The sequence below is a fragment of the Euprymna scolopes genome, chromosome 1, assembly GCF_053919585.1.
Source record: "Euprymna scolopes isolate OS-2025 chromosome 1, ASM5391958v1, whole genome shotgun sequence".
NCBI classification, from domain to species: domain Eukaryota; kingdom Metazoa; phylum Mollusca; class Cephalopoda; order Sepiida; family Sepiolidae; genus Euprymna; species Euprymna scolopes.
The window spans coordinates 74,993,855-75,009,154 of NC_136482.1; the positions used below are offsets into that span (position 1 = coordinate 74,993,855).

General features: G+C 31.8%; 1 protein-coding gene across 1 annotated transcript in view; it reads right to left on the reverse strand.

Moving 5' to 3' along the window:
* Positions 1-15,300, reverse strand: part of LOC145242098 (glutamate receptor 2-like) — a 1,575,989-nt gene that overhangs the window by 1,471,831 nt on the left and 88,858 nt on the right. The gene's annotated exons all lie outside the window — the stretch shown is intronic.

Genomic DNA, 15,300 nt, shown 5'->3' on the forward strand with positions numbered 1-15,300 from the left:
AATTCTTTTTGTCTGTTTTACGGCCTAGACAATTTTATTATTTTTTAAAACATTCCGTTTATGAACCGTAGAGAAAAAAAATTAAAAAAGAAATTTGACCCTTTTCGTTTTTTTATTCTAATTTCAAATTCAGTTGCTTTCTTTTACATTATGTTAATTAAATCAACAAATGATTATATGCTGATTTATATAGGAGATAGCTAGTGCATATTATATATATATATATATATATATATATATATATATATATTTATTTACACATCGTTGTATTTCCTATGCTATCAAAATTGTTCTTTATTAAAACTATTTCTCTTTCTTTCATTTCTACTCATAATACCTAAGCTCTTTCTTTCAAATTTATTTTCATTTAAATTTATTCTTCCTTACAAAACTTTTCCCGTTCTTGTTTGATTTCACATGTTCAATCAACTTGTCCTTTGATTTGCATCTTCTTTTATCGTCCATTCATTTGATTCGGCCATATTTTTGTTATCTTCTGTCTATATATTCATTTGATCAAATATAATACTTGTTGAAATTCACCAATCTCATTCTTTCTTGATGTAAAATAAGGCGCGTTATTTATGCTTTCTTTTCTTGTAGATGCTTTCTGCATTTCCGGTTTCACATAAAATCTTCGCAGAAATTGACTGAAATGGCATTGTGAATTATAAAAAGTCAATCAATTTCTTTTTGTGTTGCGTTCATTGATTTTTCTTGTGTAAAAATTTGTCTCTTTGCCAATTTTCTTTTTCTTTCTTTTTTCTTTTTTATATCAACTGCTTGTTTTAAAGATAATGTTGTGTAGATAGACATATTAACACGTGCCCACGATGTGCATGTGCCGATGTAAAAAAAAACCCTGGCCCTAGAACCTGGAACCATTTCGATACAAGAATAATGCAAGTATGCAAATTTAGGTATGGTTGGGACGCCAAAATAGAAGCATAAAATGGCGATTTATATTTGTTCTACCGATTTTATTCGTTTTTAGACTTTTATCAGTTTTACGAAAAAAGACGAACAGAACCACAGCTACTACTTAAGTGAAAAAACGAACATTTCGTCGTGGAAGAAAGACAAAATAATCCGACTCGAATATTTTATTCAACTCCAAAAAATTAGCGTTATTGAAATACGAATTTCATCTCTAAAAATATTGTCTAGACAGGTATAAGTACATACAGTTTTCACTGTTCTCCATACTAACTTCTTTTTCGTGTCCGTAATTATTCTTTTTCTGAAAACACTCTTCTGTTTCCTATGACGCTAAATAAATGACATTTCTTGCGAGTAGACCTTGCCATAGAGACAAAACGATTTATACTTTAATTATATCAACCTCGCAATTTCTTATTTTATTTTAATTTACTGACGACTTTTCCCCCCTTTTCCCCTTAAACATACATTAAGACATTTTGTTTAATCTATTACAAGCACGTAAAACACTAAAAGTATGACAAAAACTGCAATGTGTCTAAAACGAGATTTCCGTCAGGTACAAATAAATTCCGAGCATCATTTACAGATGATTATTAAACACTTGGTATCTTCACCAAGATGGTTATTTTTATCTTCGCCAAGGTGGTTATTTTTACCTTCGCCAATGAGGGTTTTACTCGCCTCTTAATCGTTTAGTTACTTTAGGAACTTTCTGCTTTATAAACTAATTAGTTTTTCACAATATTAATTATAAGATAGACAGAGAGCGTTGATCTATATTATCTATAGAACGTTATATGTTTAAATATATTACTGTAAAATTTAGTACGGCGTTAACTATTTTTAATTATATAATCAATTCAGCCATCGTGTATTTGTTCACAAATAACAAAATTATAAACAAAAACGATATCGATATATATTCATATATTAACATTCATATTTAAAACAAAAATACCTTAACACTTAACAGGCTCAGCTGAGAGTAAATCAATAAGCAATGGAAATATAGTGAGCCACCCATTTTAATCGTATTGATTGCTTTTCAAATATACAAATAAAACGTGCATAGAGAGAAAAACACAACGATTGAATTTGAAGTTAGAAAAGAATAACCTCGACCTCATTAGATTCTATTTCCCACGTTTTATTGGAGGGTTAAAATTCGGAATATTTTCTGCTTTTTTCCGCGGATGATATTCCTTTGGAATTCCCACCTCTGTATTAACATGCCGCAATTGAAATTTATGTAAACGAATATCGTGTTATGTAACTACGTAGAAAAGTTGAATCATAGTAATCCTTTATGTTTCAGCAAATATACGTCTTGTTTTGTGTGAGAAAAGGCTTTTGAAAAGGGTTAAATTTCTACATTCATCGTTTTCTTACATAAACAGTGAAATGCCACGTTAAGTGTTGACAAAGTATGACACGTATCCTTTCTTCTTTGCTTCAATTTCAAACTAGAAAAGTGTCCATACTAAAGAGAAAATGCATACATTCTAGCACAATGAATATTAGATTAAGATATGTTCGGGTATGGAACTGTTCTAATGATTTCTCTTTAGCACACTTTTTTCATATTATGTTCACTTGCCGTCGAGGTTATTAAGTCATATTTGGAAAATGATGAATCCGTATTTCCAGATAAACATTAACACACTTGCGATTAGTCCTGTAATAATAATTATTTTATTGGTCAAAATTGTCAATGTGTACTATATAGATAGGATTACTGAGGCAGCAATGGATTTCGTAAATTAAGACATTAAAATAAAAATGTTTATATATTATATAACCATATTCCTAGTACTTCGCAAATGAATCATACGTGAAACACTTGAAATGACTTAAATAATTTGGTAAACTTCATTGATATCATTAATGATATATAATTATTTCATGTATCCACATAAAATGTAATACTGAGGTATACCATTTAAGGAACGTATTTTGCAGTATTTTGTTTAACAACACTCAATATGTGAGCAGAGCGAGGAAATCAGTCATGAAACTATAAATAGAAATTAAGATACACAGAAGTTTCAGCGTTTCATTTTCTAAAGGATCTGTCTATTCAAACTATTTTAACTGACGAGTCATTATGGCCATTAAACGCTTAAAATTCTATGTAGCTTTTCATAACTTTGTGATATATATATATATATATATATATATATATATATATATATATATATAATAGGCAAACTCCATTTAACTCTTAATGGGGCATTTGGTCTTGCTATATATTTATAAACGAGCCATATATATTTAATGACCTTTACTCATGCGAGCATAAGCACATTAACAAATACACTCATAGTTTTACTGCATAAATATTCGACCGATGATATGTAATTTAATTATTAATATAATTTAATAGTTAAAAAATACAACTGACTTTTCTCCCTTCAAGTTTATAACCTGCCACGAAATAAGAAAGATGTACAAAAATACCGAGGATGGAGCTTGACTCCGAAATATATTTAAATTGTAGATTTCAAACAAGTAAAAATATATTTATTTTCGTAATATTGCGTTGTAATTTAGCTTTCAAGCGCAATTGAGGCATATTTTATTTCATCAAATTAAATTAGCGCATCCATAACGATGAAAATTTCCACTAGCCAACACACCGTTCCAGCATTTGAAAATGCAATCGCTGAGAGACAACTCGTCTTTACTAGCTTTCCTTTCTATTTTCAACTTTACAACATGACAAGAAAGGAGAAAAAGGGAAAAAGAAAAAGAGATGTACAAAATATTTAGGTTGAAACTCACGCCCTTGGCATATATATATATATATATATATATATATATATATATATATATATATATACACACACACACATATATATATATATATATATATATATATATATATATATAATAAAAATTACAATTAAATTTATCAAAATGATCCAAGATGGTAAAATTAAAGTATAATATAAATATTAAAGAATTAATATTTGTAAACTTATCTCAGCCAGATGTAAAAGCTCGATAAAACCAAATAGGAGATAGAGCTTATAATACGAGCAAACAGTTAAAAAGACACGTTATAAACACTTTGAAAAAGAGTTCAAAAACATATTTAATCTGAAAATGAAACACTTGATAAGTGGATAGTCCTTAATCCGCGGAGTTTCGAAGAAATACTTTCCTTCTCATCAGAGGGTAGGAATTAGCAAAATGCAGGATCGGATTTTGCATGCAAAAGTATTTGATGAAACAACACGTAAGTCAAAGATCTTACTTGATAACAAAAAAGTGAAGCAGAGGGAATATGGTTAAGAAAAAGGTGATTACACATGAATGGATAGTCTGGTGGAAGATAAATAATCCAGTGACGGTAAAATCCAAATATATAACTTCAAGAAAGTTAATTGAATTTCCATTTGCACAAGTAAAATCCAAGGAAATCCCGTAATTGGAAGATGGTACAAACTAATCCAAAGGCGGAAATCCATGGAATAATTCACAAAAATGTGTACAAGGGGAAAAGGAGAAAAATTCCAATAATATTAATAAAAGAAAAATAAGATATGCTTTTCACTCTACTGCCGAGATATAAATATAAATAAGAAAGATCAGGGAAGAAGAAAACATATTTTGTATCTATGGGTATATTAGATGATCTGTTTAAATTTGAAAATGCACAGTTTTCCTATTTTCCTAGGTGAACATTAAAAGAAATAGAATTATACGAAACTAACCCAAAACACATTTAAAAAAAAACGAAAACTGCCGTAACTCTTAAGCTAAAAAAAGAATTATCGTAATGTTAATGCAATGACAACTTCTTTTTTTCATTTGTTTCTTTAAATTTTCCTGGTGGGTGGAAGGTTAATTCGATGATTGTTAAAATAATTTATTATTGAGTAGAAGCATAAGAACACTTTGAACGTTTTAACAAAAGACAGGCATAGACTACTTTTACTTCGACATGAATTGTACCCCTAAAGTTACTTGCTCATTTCTTTCTTTTTTCTACTATTGTATTTACAGACTCAACCCAATCTTGTATATTAAGCAAGGTATTACCAGTTTTCTTTTTTGCATTTACTGACCGTATTTTTGTTATATTTATGTTAAGATATTTTCTATTTAAACCTTCTCATTACAGACTCCTTGAATTATTATAGATTTAAGAAATATTATTTTTAATTTTGAACTTCTCTTGTATTCAACATCTCTTTACATGTTTGAACTGTTTTTAAATGATGTTTTAAAAACATCATTTAAAAACAGTTCAAACATGTAAAGAGATGTTGAATACAAGAGAAGTTCAAAATTAAAAATAATATTTCTTAAATCTATAATAATTCAAGGAGTCTGTAATGAGAAGGTTTAAATAGAAAATATCTTAACATAAATATAAATTAAAAAATGATTGGAAAATTTCAAGCAATTATGCCAAAAAAATGGAAGGTCACCAATAAGTGTGTCGAGACATCAACTAATGAAATGAAGGCGCATGGCGCAACAATCAACAATTAATGTGCCTTACGACACAGCCAGGTAATGCTAGGATCGTATTTGTTGAAAATTGTCGTTTGGGTCATTCGGCTGCGAGTGGTTCTTCCTTCATTGCAGATTCGGGTGCAATTGGTGATAATTAAAATTTGCCTGGACCATGGACAAGTAGTGTCTCAATCGCAGCATTAGACGATGCACTGCAAGCCAATCTCCCCATTTACCCAAATGAAAAGAGTAAACTCCAGGTTGTTTCTCAAGTTTCAATAGACGAAGAACCAAGAGAAAGCTATTCAGAAAGATATGCTTCAAGTTCGGCTTAAGAGTAACGAAAGAATCGTCTTAAAAGAAAGACATTAGGTCAGTCTGTTGCACGCGCTTTTGAAACCGGAGAACAACGAGACAGACGTTTGAGGAGAAATGCTTCAGCCATGTCCACTGCACGCGCTTCAGAAAATGTAGAGCAAAGAGGCAGACTGATAGAAGGTCAGACACAATATAGAACCAATTTGGAAGGGCATTCAAGAATAACAAAGGCACGCTGGTCTTTAAAAGCAGTCAACTATATTCCCTCTTCTAATTATGCTGAACACCCTGACATAAAAATAGGTTCTACGTATGCTTCCATTGCCCCCGGAAAAGATGGCCAAGTAAGCCAGCCGGAATATGCTGTTACAATGGCAAGGTGAAACTCCCACTCTTGAAGAACCTCCACAACCGCTACTACGTTTCAAATCCTGAATCAGGAATCTTCATGAAAGAAATAAGGCACTACAATTGCACATTTAAGATGACGGCTTTTGGATACAGTTACCAATATAAAGGGGGGGTTATGCCAACATTAAAAGTACAGGGGCAGGTCTTCCATCTGATTGGATCTCTTCAGCCAACTGAAAATGAGACAAATGGCGTCAAAGTTCAAAATATTTCATTTTTACGTTTTCTACCAAATTACTATGCTAATTTGGAGTGCAATGCCTCGAAATTTTAGATACAAGGTAATCGGATGTGAGGAAAATTTTTTTACTGGCTTTGACCCAGAAAAATAATTGCTAATCATCCAGACAACGCCGCTCGATATGCTGGTAAATATATATATATATATATATATATATATATATATATATATATATATATATATATATATATATACGATACACGATAAATGCACAACGGAAATAGCATGGTTCAATTGTGTTATGAACAGGAGCATTTGTTTCGAACGCATTCGTGTCTTATAAAACGAATCGATTGTTGATTTTATGAAATTATTTTTACATAATCACTTGAATTAAAGTTAAACGTACAAAGGCTAAAAGTGCCATATTTCAATTGGGCCATATATCAATTGTACCACATTTCAATTGTGCTCTGAAAACATTTATTTGAAACATTCCCTTGTCTTATAAAAACTCAGCAGTTGATTTTATATGCGGGTCCTTTCTACTTGTGCAGTGATAAAACTTCTCAAATGCACATGGGATGTAAAGATGTATAAATGATCAAAATCGGACTTCCTTCTTTGATCAGAAATTTTTGTATTATCGATACTCAGCAGAGGTATCCTGATACAAAACCTACAGAAGTAAAATTCCAGAAACATGAAGTGCTTTCGTGAGAAATTTCAAAACTTTCTACATAGTCGTTTCCGAATCCATAGATAAAAAAAAAACTCGCACACACACAAAATTCCTTTTCACTGCTATTATATAAAAAGACATTTGTGTGTGTATGTCTGTGTGTGAGTTTATTTCCTTAACAATTCTTATGAAATTACACACAAATGTACTTTATGTATCTAACAGTGTTCTTAAGTAGATTTTGTATCAGAATATCTCTAATAAGTATCTATAATCGATAATTGAATACCCGATTAAAGAATTAACAGGCGATTTGGACCAAAGTTAACACCTTACACAGCCTAACATCACAAGTGCATTTTAGAAGTGTTATTAGCATACCCGCAGAAAAGCCCGGATTATAACATTAAGAGTAGGTTCTTTGATATGACTGGAGAGCGTTCGAAATAAATGTCTCTGTTTAGGGAACATCTGATCCATGATACGTGACCGGTGCGTTTTAAACTTTAATTCAAGTTATTGTATCTAAAAATAATATTATAAAATTAACAGTATATTCACCTCAGTGCAATGTAAACTACTACGCATTGTGCGCAAATCATGGCGAGGAGACATGTGACACTTTCTTCTGATGCAGGTAAACAATCAACTTAGTTAAAAAAAAATGGGCGATTTCACAGATGCCGATGACAATAAAAATATTGAAGTGTGAAACATTATCATTAAATGTCGGGCTTCGTCAAGTCTCCTGCTAGTATATATATATATATATATATATATATATATATATATATATATATATATATATGCATATATATATATATATATATATATATATATAATTAAAAAGGATGTATTTGAGTAAATGATCCTTTCTTTAAAGACAACTTAGTAAATGTTAAAATGTGAAAAATACATACATTACATTTTCTAAGACTGTAATGGGATTCGTAAACAAAATATAAGTATGAACTGTATTTTAGATATATAATCACAACGCTGATTCATATCAAGCTTAAAACATTTGAAATTAATGCAGGAAATTCGTTCCAAATCAGTATTTATTATGGTGAATAGGTTACCTTTTCATTTACAGAACGTGTATAAGTTCTAGGTCGAACAATTATTGTAAAATAAAATTATTGGACGTCAATGTTCAGTTCTTTAATAATATAGAGAGTAATGACCCCAAAGACAGGTTGTTATCATATGTGTACGTGTGTGTAAGAAAAAGGGTGAGGGGGAGAGAAAGGCACTGATAGATAGATTGACAGAGAGCAAAGTGTTCTGTACTCCACTTGGGAACAGCCCCTAGACGTGCGCGTTTTCCTCTTAAAATTTCATTAGCTAGAAAAAAAAAACACCCGATTCAGTCGTATTGTGTTACCGAATTCCCCTGGGAATAACCGCTGATCCTGAAAATACACATCCTTGATTATATGAAAAATACTAATCGTGGCGAAGGTCTGCGTTCGCTGGGTGCACTTGCATGTTAATACTAAAGAAATATCATGTTGCTTTGATATTTACCTAATCGTCTCATTATTTTAGTAAGCTCATTCTGCTTCTTTATTTTTTCTTAGCGGAATCAGTTACACAATGTTGGCGTAGACCCAAGTTCAACGCAACCTGAATTATGACGTTCTCTTATCTAAAAAACCGAAGATCAAGGTCACGATAATACGAAAAAGGGTGAATGCATCCATACACAGCATACAACGTGCATACATTGTGATTATTATTAGTATTATAATTTTGAAAAATCCGTGTTATTTCTTTACGTTTTTCTTTTTCCTCTGTGCCTAGTCATCTCCTATTAACGTTTGCGCTTTGAAAAAAGGCATTTCTTAGCGTCCGATTGCTATCGATGAACATTCAATAAATTAACTCGTTTGTTTACGATTGATTCTCTTTTTTGATTATTGCTTACATTTTATACTTGCCCTTTATCTCCATCTTTTTCTGTATACGTATTCCTCACGCTATCTATGCATCACCTCCTCCCTTATTCTCTCGCTCTTTATACATACGTAAACACACACACACATATGTATATATGTATGTATATATATATTTGTATATATATATATATATATATATATATATATTTGTATATACATATATGTAGCAGGTTATGAATATGTATATATATATTTGTATATATATATATATACATATATATATTTGTATATACATATATGTAGCAGGTTATGAATATGTATATATATATTTGTATATATATATATATACATATATATATTTGTATATACATATATGTAGCAGGTTATGAATATATATGACAATCAAGCTACACAGAATCTGCTTAAAGACGACTTACGAGGATGCAACAAGGAATAATTGTGTAGATTAATTGCCATATATTTTCATATTTACTACCTAGCTATATTCACGTAATGAGCACTGCTGAAGCAAATACTGAACATCAATGCGTAAAATATTCTATTTCCTCATAGCAGTGTATATTTACATAATATATATATGTGTGTGTGTGTATGTGTGTGTGTGATGAAACTCTCTCATACATCGGTACTGCTTGATTCCAGTAAAAGCGTCAGAATGACTAGACAAGATGCAACGAGAAGCGTAGAACACATACTGCACATGGTGTTTCCAAATGGGCACCAATTTTTGTACTGACCACGTTAACCGTTGCTTAACTTAGATTAGTGACGTTCAACTTTTTTATCCCATTGACCATAAATACTAAGGGAATTGTTTGTGGAAAAATTCAATAAATTAATTTTACAAATTTATTTATTAACTGTGATCAAATCAGTTCTTCCCTTTTGCAAAAATTCTACGGCAACATATCAAAGGCTGTAAATGACAAAGTTCTCTCTGATTCTCTCTCCTCTGATCTCGAGCGCGTGGTTCAGGGGGGGAAGATGTGGCTAGTTACCTTTAATGCATCCAAAACCAAACTCCTATCTTTACATCATAACGCTCTGATCCCCATCTGGCATCAATTGTGATGGATGGCTCTCGTCTGGGTGAGGCCCCGTGTTTTGACAAGCTTCTGGGGTTGACCTTTACTCCTGATCTGAAATGGAACACGTACATCAAATCTGTTGCCAAGGTCGCTGGAAAGATGGTGGGATCCTTCTACCGCTCCAGAAGATATCTCACTACTGATGCAATTATCTATCTATATAAAAGCCAAGTACGTCCAAGGATGGAATACTGTTGCCATATATTGGCAGGAGCTGCTAAAAATAGCCTATCCTGCCTTGACAGAGTACAAAATAGACTTCGTGGCTTAGTGGGGGATGCTCTTTTCTCTACCCTGCAACCTCTCTCCCACAGAAGAGACGTTGCAAGCCTATCCTTGTTTTATTGTTATTTCCATGGCAGGTGCTCGTCTGAACTCCAATCTCTGCCCCCCTTGCCAATCTTTCACGAAAAACACCCGTCTAGCTGAATCCACTGTGAAAAATTTCCCCCACTCTATATCTGTGCCTAAATCAAAACGCGGATTCCATGAAAAAAGCTTCTTTCTTAGAACTGCACGCCTGTGGAACTCTGTTCCGTCTGCCTGCTTCTCACCTGACTACAACTTGGATGACTTCAAGTCCAACGTTAACAAATTCCTAATGAACCGCCCCTTAAGTAAACACTTCATCAAATCTCCACACTAACGTAATGTACTTGCACTAACTTTTATCCCTGAGTGGCTTCCGGGCCTTGATAAGTGGTTATCACTGTGTAAAAAAAAAATTGTTTTAAGAAAATTGTGTTTAATACGATTCCCGATCTTGGTGCTTTTTAATCAATTCTTGATAGTTAATAACAAACGTTTTGTTTAATTTTAATTTTAGCATTATTCTTTCATAAACACCCAATTTGTTTCTTTTTTTTTTTTTTGTAAAGATGTCAGCAACAGTTGAAAAGCTCGCTTTTACTAGCACGGTTGTCGGAAAAGATAATATGCTGACTCAACTAAGTCATGTCATAAATTTGGGGATTCGTTGATTCTTTTTTAATATATCCAAAAACCTCTTTATCTTGAACAACTTTGATTTTTCTTAAAAATCCAGAAGTTATTGGACTACTTCAGGTTCCATAGTACCTACAGGTTCAACGTTTGCTAAATCTTGAAACCACAGATAATAAGTTGTGTTGATGAGTTCCTCATATTTTATCGCAGAATCTTTCTTCAGGCATTACAGATGTCCAGCACATTCTATGGCATATTCTGGATGTTATTTATATTTTAAAACAATGACAGAGCTGGCTTGTTTTTTTTTTCCAGTATTTTAACTTATTTATAAAACATTTAATCTTTTGTGAGCAAGTGACAAGGTCAGATTTCCCTCATTTGAGTTGCAAATTTAGCTCATCTACAAAGGTAAAATGTCACTGAGATAAAATATTTTTGATTTAATTGCATTCTTATTCAGATCATCCAAAATGTTCTGAGCTTTTGTCTTTTGTTTTGACGTAGAACCAGCATTTTCGGATTTGAATTTTAAGAAGTCCAGTACAGATTTTCATATACTAATAAATTTATCAAAATATCTACCTTTGAAGAGCCACCTATTTACATATGAAGTAGCAATTTTTCCAAATTGTTCATCTTCAAAAAGTTTCAAATAAACTTTCATTAAGTTATTTGCTTTTATGACATTTATTTATGATATATTTTAATCAACAGCTTCCCCCATATTGTCACCCATATTTTTTCTTGCCAAGTGTTGTTGTTTGTGACTAGTGTACATGTGAGGAGCAAAAAGCTTTTTGTTATCTATGTTAGAAAGCCTTTAATTGAGCCTGTCATAAATGCAGGAGCATCTGTGCTGATTTGAATCAAATTAGTTAATGGAATATTATTATTATTATTATTATTATTATTATTATTATTATTATTATTATTCAAATATTTGTTTACTTCTGCAAAGATATCACTTGTGCTCTCCGTCCGACAGTGTGGGATCATACCCCATTATAAATCTTATGGTGGGATGTGTCTCCTAGCGGCTTAAGCTGCAGGGAGACAGGGTAGTACATGTCAAGGATTCGTCACTTGACACTCAGCCCAACAGGTTGGACTGAGGTACGCCGCTTGGGTAATACCTAGGAGGTCCACCTTCCCAGGCCTTGAACCGGGCTTTTCGGTGGTGAAGTTTATTGCTTGCTGCCTGATGCGCCTCGACTGAGGAATACCGACGGGGTTACTAACACAATTTTTAAAATGGCAGGAGTGCCCCTTCTTTAGGGGAGCGTTCGGGGTTCCCACTTTCCGGCCTTGTGCCACATAATGCTGATGTGGGCAGCATTTAAATATATACCCCATTATATGTCAAACATATTGCAACAGGTTTAATCAGGTTTTCTCAATATCTTGTTGGTGCACCTACTTAAGCAATCTTCCTGTCACAATATAACCAGGCTTTAATGTTTTAACCATAGGTATCCATAGTCTGTCAAGACTGAATGAAGCTACCAATTATGTATATATGTAGATGTATATATGTATCTGTATATATATATATATATATATATACATATATATATGTATTTGTATTTGTATGTATACGTGTACATATATGTATGTATATCTTATATGCATATATATGTATATATCTATATGTATACATATATATGTATATATATATATATATATATATATATATATATATACATATATATATATATATATATACACCGTGTAAATCGCCTTATTGCAGGCCAATTTTGTAAATTTTAGAATTAATAGAAGACTCCAAGAAATGAAAGTTTTTACACTGGAAAAGCACAACAAGATATGTTACGTCTATAATATTTGTGACATTTCTAAGTATATGTAAAGGTTTATGGCCACTTTTTGGTTTTAGGTAATTGTAACTGTCTGCACTTTATTGCAAGTGTCTGGAAATATACATTTTAGGTAGTAAAATGATATTCTCACTTGATAATTCTATTTTAACGAAACAAAAGAAGATTATTAGTAACAATTTAAAATAAAACCGGGGACAAACGTTTTATTGTATTAAAAAACATTTAGTTGTCAACATTATTCCGTTTTTAAAAGTTTTACACATGAATAAAGTCAATCTAATTTAAAAGTGAATGTTTTGACGAAAATTAAACTTCTCTTTAATAAATTACCATCTTCGAAATTGACCAGAGAAACAGCGAATAAAGGTAGACATATAATGTTATCTCCACTGCATGTAGATCCAGGGAAGGCTATTGTAAGCTTGCCTGAATACGATGGGGCATTATCAAGTAAGAAAATCATTTAGTGTCGTAGCGACATTCTGAGGTCATCAAATCATGTCGACAAATGCTCATTTAATAAGGCAGTATCAAATTGGTTTGTCACGTTGGCGCTTTCTGACACTCGAGAAAATCCCAATTAGTTAATCGAAGACTATTGCAGCCCAAAACATGACATCCCTACTTCACTTTGGGCGAGAGAATTGATAACAAGTAGGGGCTCTAAAAGGCCTCAAACTTTGACCCACCTATCCGATCCATTATGATTTGGTTTCATCGGTGAAAAAAGACCATTTTAAAAGTTTCTTTCTACTTATTTTTTTATCCCAATTCCTACATTTTTCTTCATTGATTTTGTTTAAAATGGAAATGATGTACCTTGCAATATCATTTAACACATTACACTGTATCTATCTGGACAAAGATGGTATTGCCAGCTTTGTCAAATATGGTAGTGCTAGTGATGCACGGTTGTTTGACGGCGAATTTTTCTAATATCACGAGGAGAAAAATGTCTTTCTCATGTTTTGTCCTTTCTTAGTTTGGATTTCGATTGTCTAGAAAAAATACAGCGTTCTCCGATTTCTCCCAAGCTCCTGGACCAGATATACGAGAAATAAACCTTCTGCAAGGCCTACAAAAATACGCTCATTGTAAGTCGATCGTGCTGTTTCTGAGAATTTTGGAAATTTGCAAAAAGCGACGGGGCAGTTAAAATTACATGAAAACAAAAATAGTGCTTAAAAAGTTATTATAGTTTTATGTTATGTTGCCTTATAAAACATTTCATTAGTGGAAGAACTACGCTTGGTTCGGTAGATGAGATTTTTAGTACGGCTATTTTATATCTATCGGTGCATTTACTTTAAAAATTGAGGAAGCAAGATTCTTTATTGGCAATTTTTCTATTGGTCGGTAGTAAATATATCAGTGTCGGCTTTAATTTCTATATCGAGGAAGGGAATAGTGTAATTTGTATTTATTTCCTGCGTAAATCTTATTACGGAATATGAATATGTTATATAGTAAGTTGGAAATATATATTTAAAGCTGCACAGGCTAATTTTTCACATTTCATCTTTGTGAAAATTTTGTATGACTATTGCACGGGATCTCTGTAAGACACGTTAACTTGTAAGGTGGTCTACATTATGAAATTTGGTATCGTTACTATTGGCATTAATCTTTTATATGCTCTGTAATTACATTGACCTTCATCAATTAAAGATTTGTGTGAATAAAATGTTAAATATAATTGAAAAAATTCCCCATATATATATATATATATACATATAGTAAGTTATAAAAATATATAAGACAATTAAGCTACACATAATATCCTGCGTTTCATTATCGTGAGAATTCATCAGGCTTATGCCATACATATTTTTATAACTTACTTCTTAGCTCTACCTATGTATTGAGCACTGATGGAGTAAATACTGAAAATTTATGCATAATATTATATTTTCGTATATTAATTTATGTGATTAAATGAAGTAGTCATAAACATACACACACACACACATATATATATATGTGTGTATGTGTTTAAATATATATGTGTGTGTTTGTGTGCGCGTACATAATAACTAATTTACACAGACATCTTTTCGTAAGCTTTTGCTTTTATAATTTTGTAATAGTATAAATCATGTCAGCATACTCATGATGTTCACTATTTAATTATATTAAAACAAGAATTAACCCAATTAACTGCAACCATCAACCATCCTATATCGCTTTTTTCATGCATCTGTAACAAATTATTTAACACACTCTTTCTCGTTTACAAAACTGAAATTTATTCTCTGCTTTTATTACACCATTTTAATGTCACTGATTTATCCTTCACCACATCAGAGGATTTTGATCTCAACCGAAAACCATTTACATTTACAGTAACTATAGTATAACGCCGAGGAAGTTGAATCCACTCTAGTGTAACATTCTCCGTTAATAAACTGTAAATTTGGATGTAGATATTTTGGATAAATTTGAAGACATCAGATGATCTAACAAGACATAATTTATAATTCATATATATATATATATATATATATAT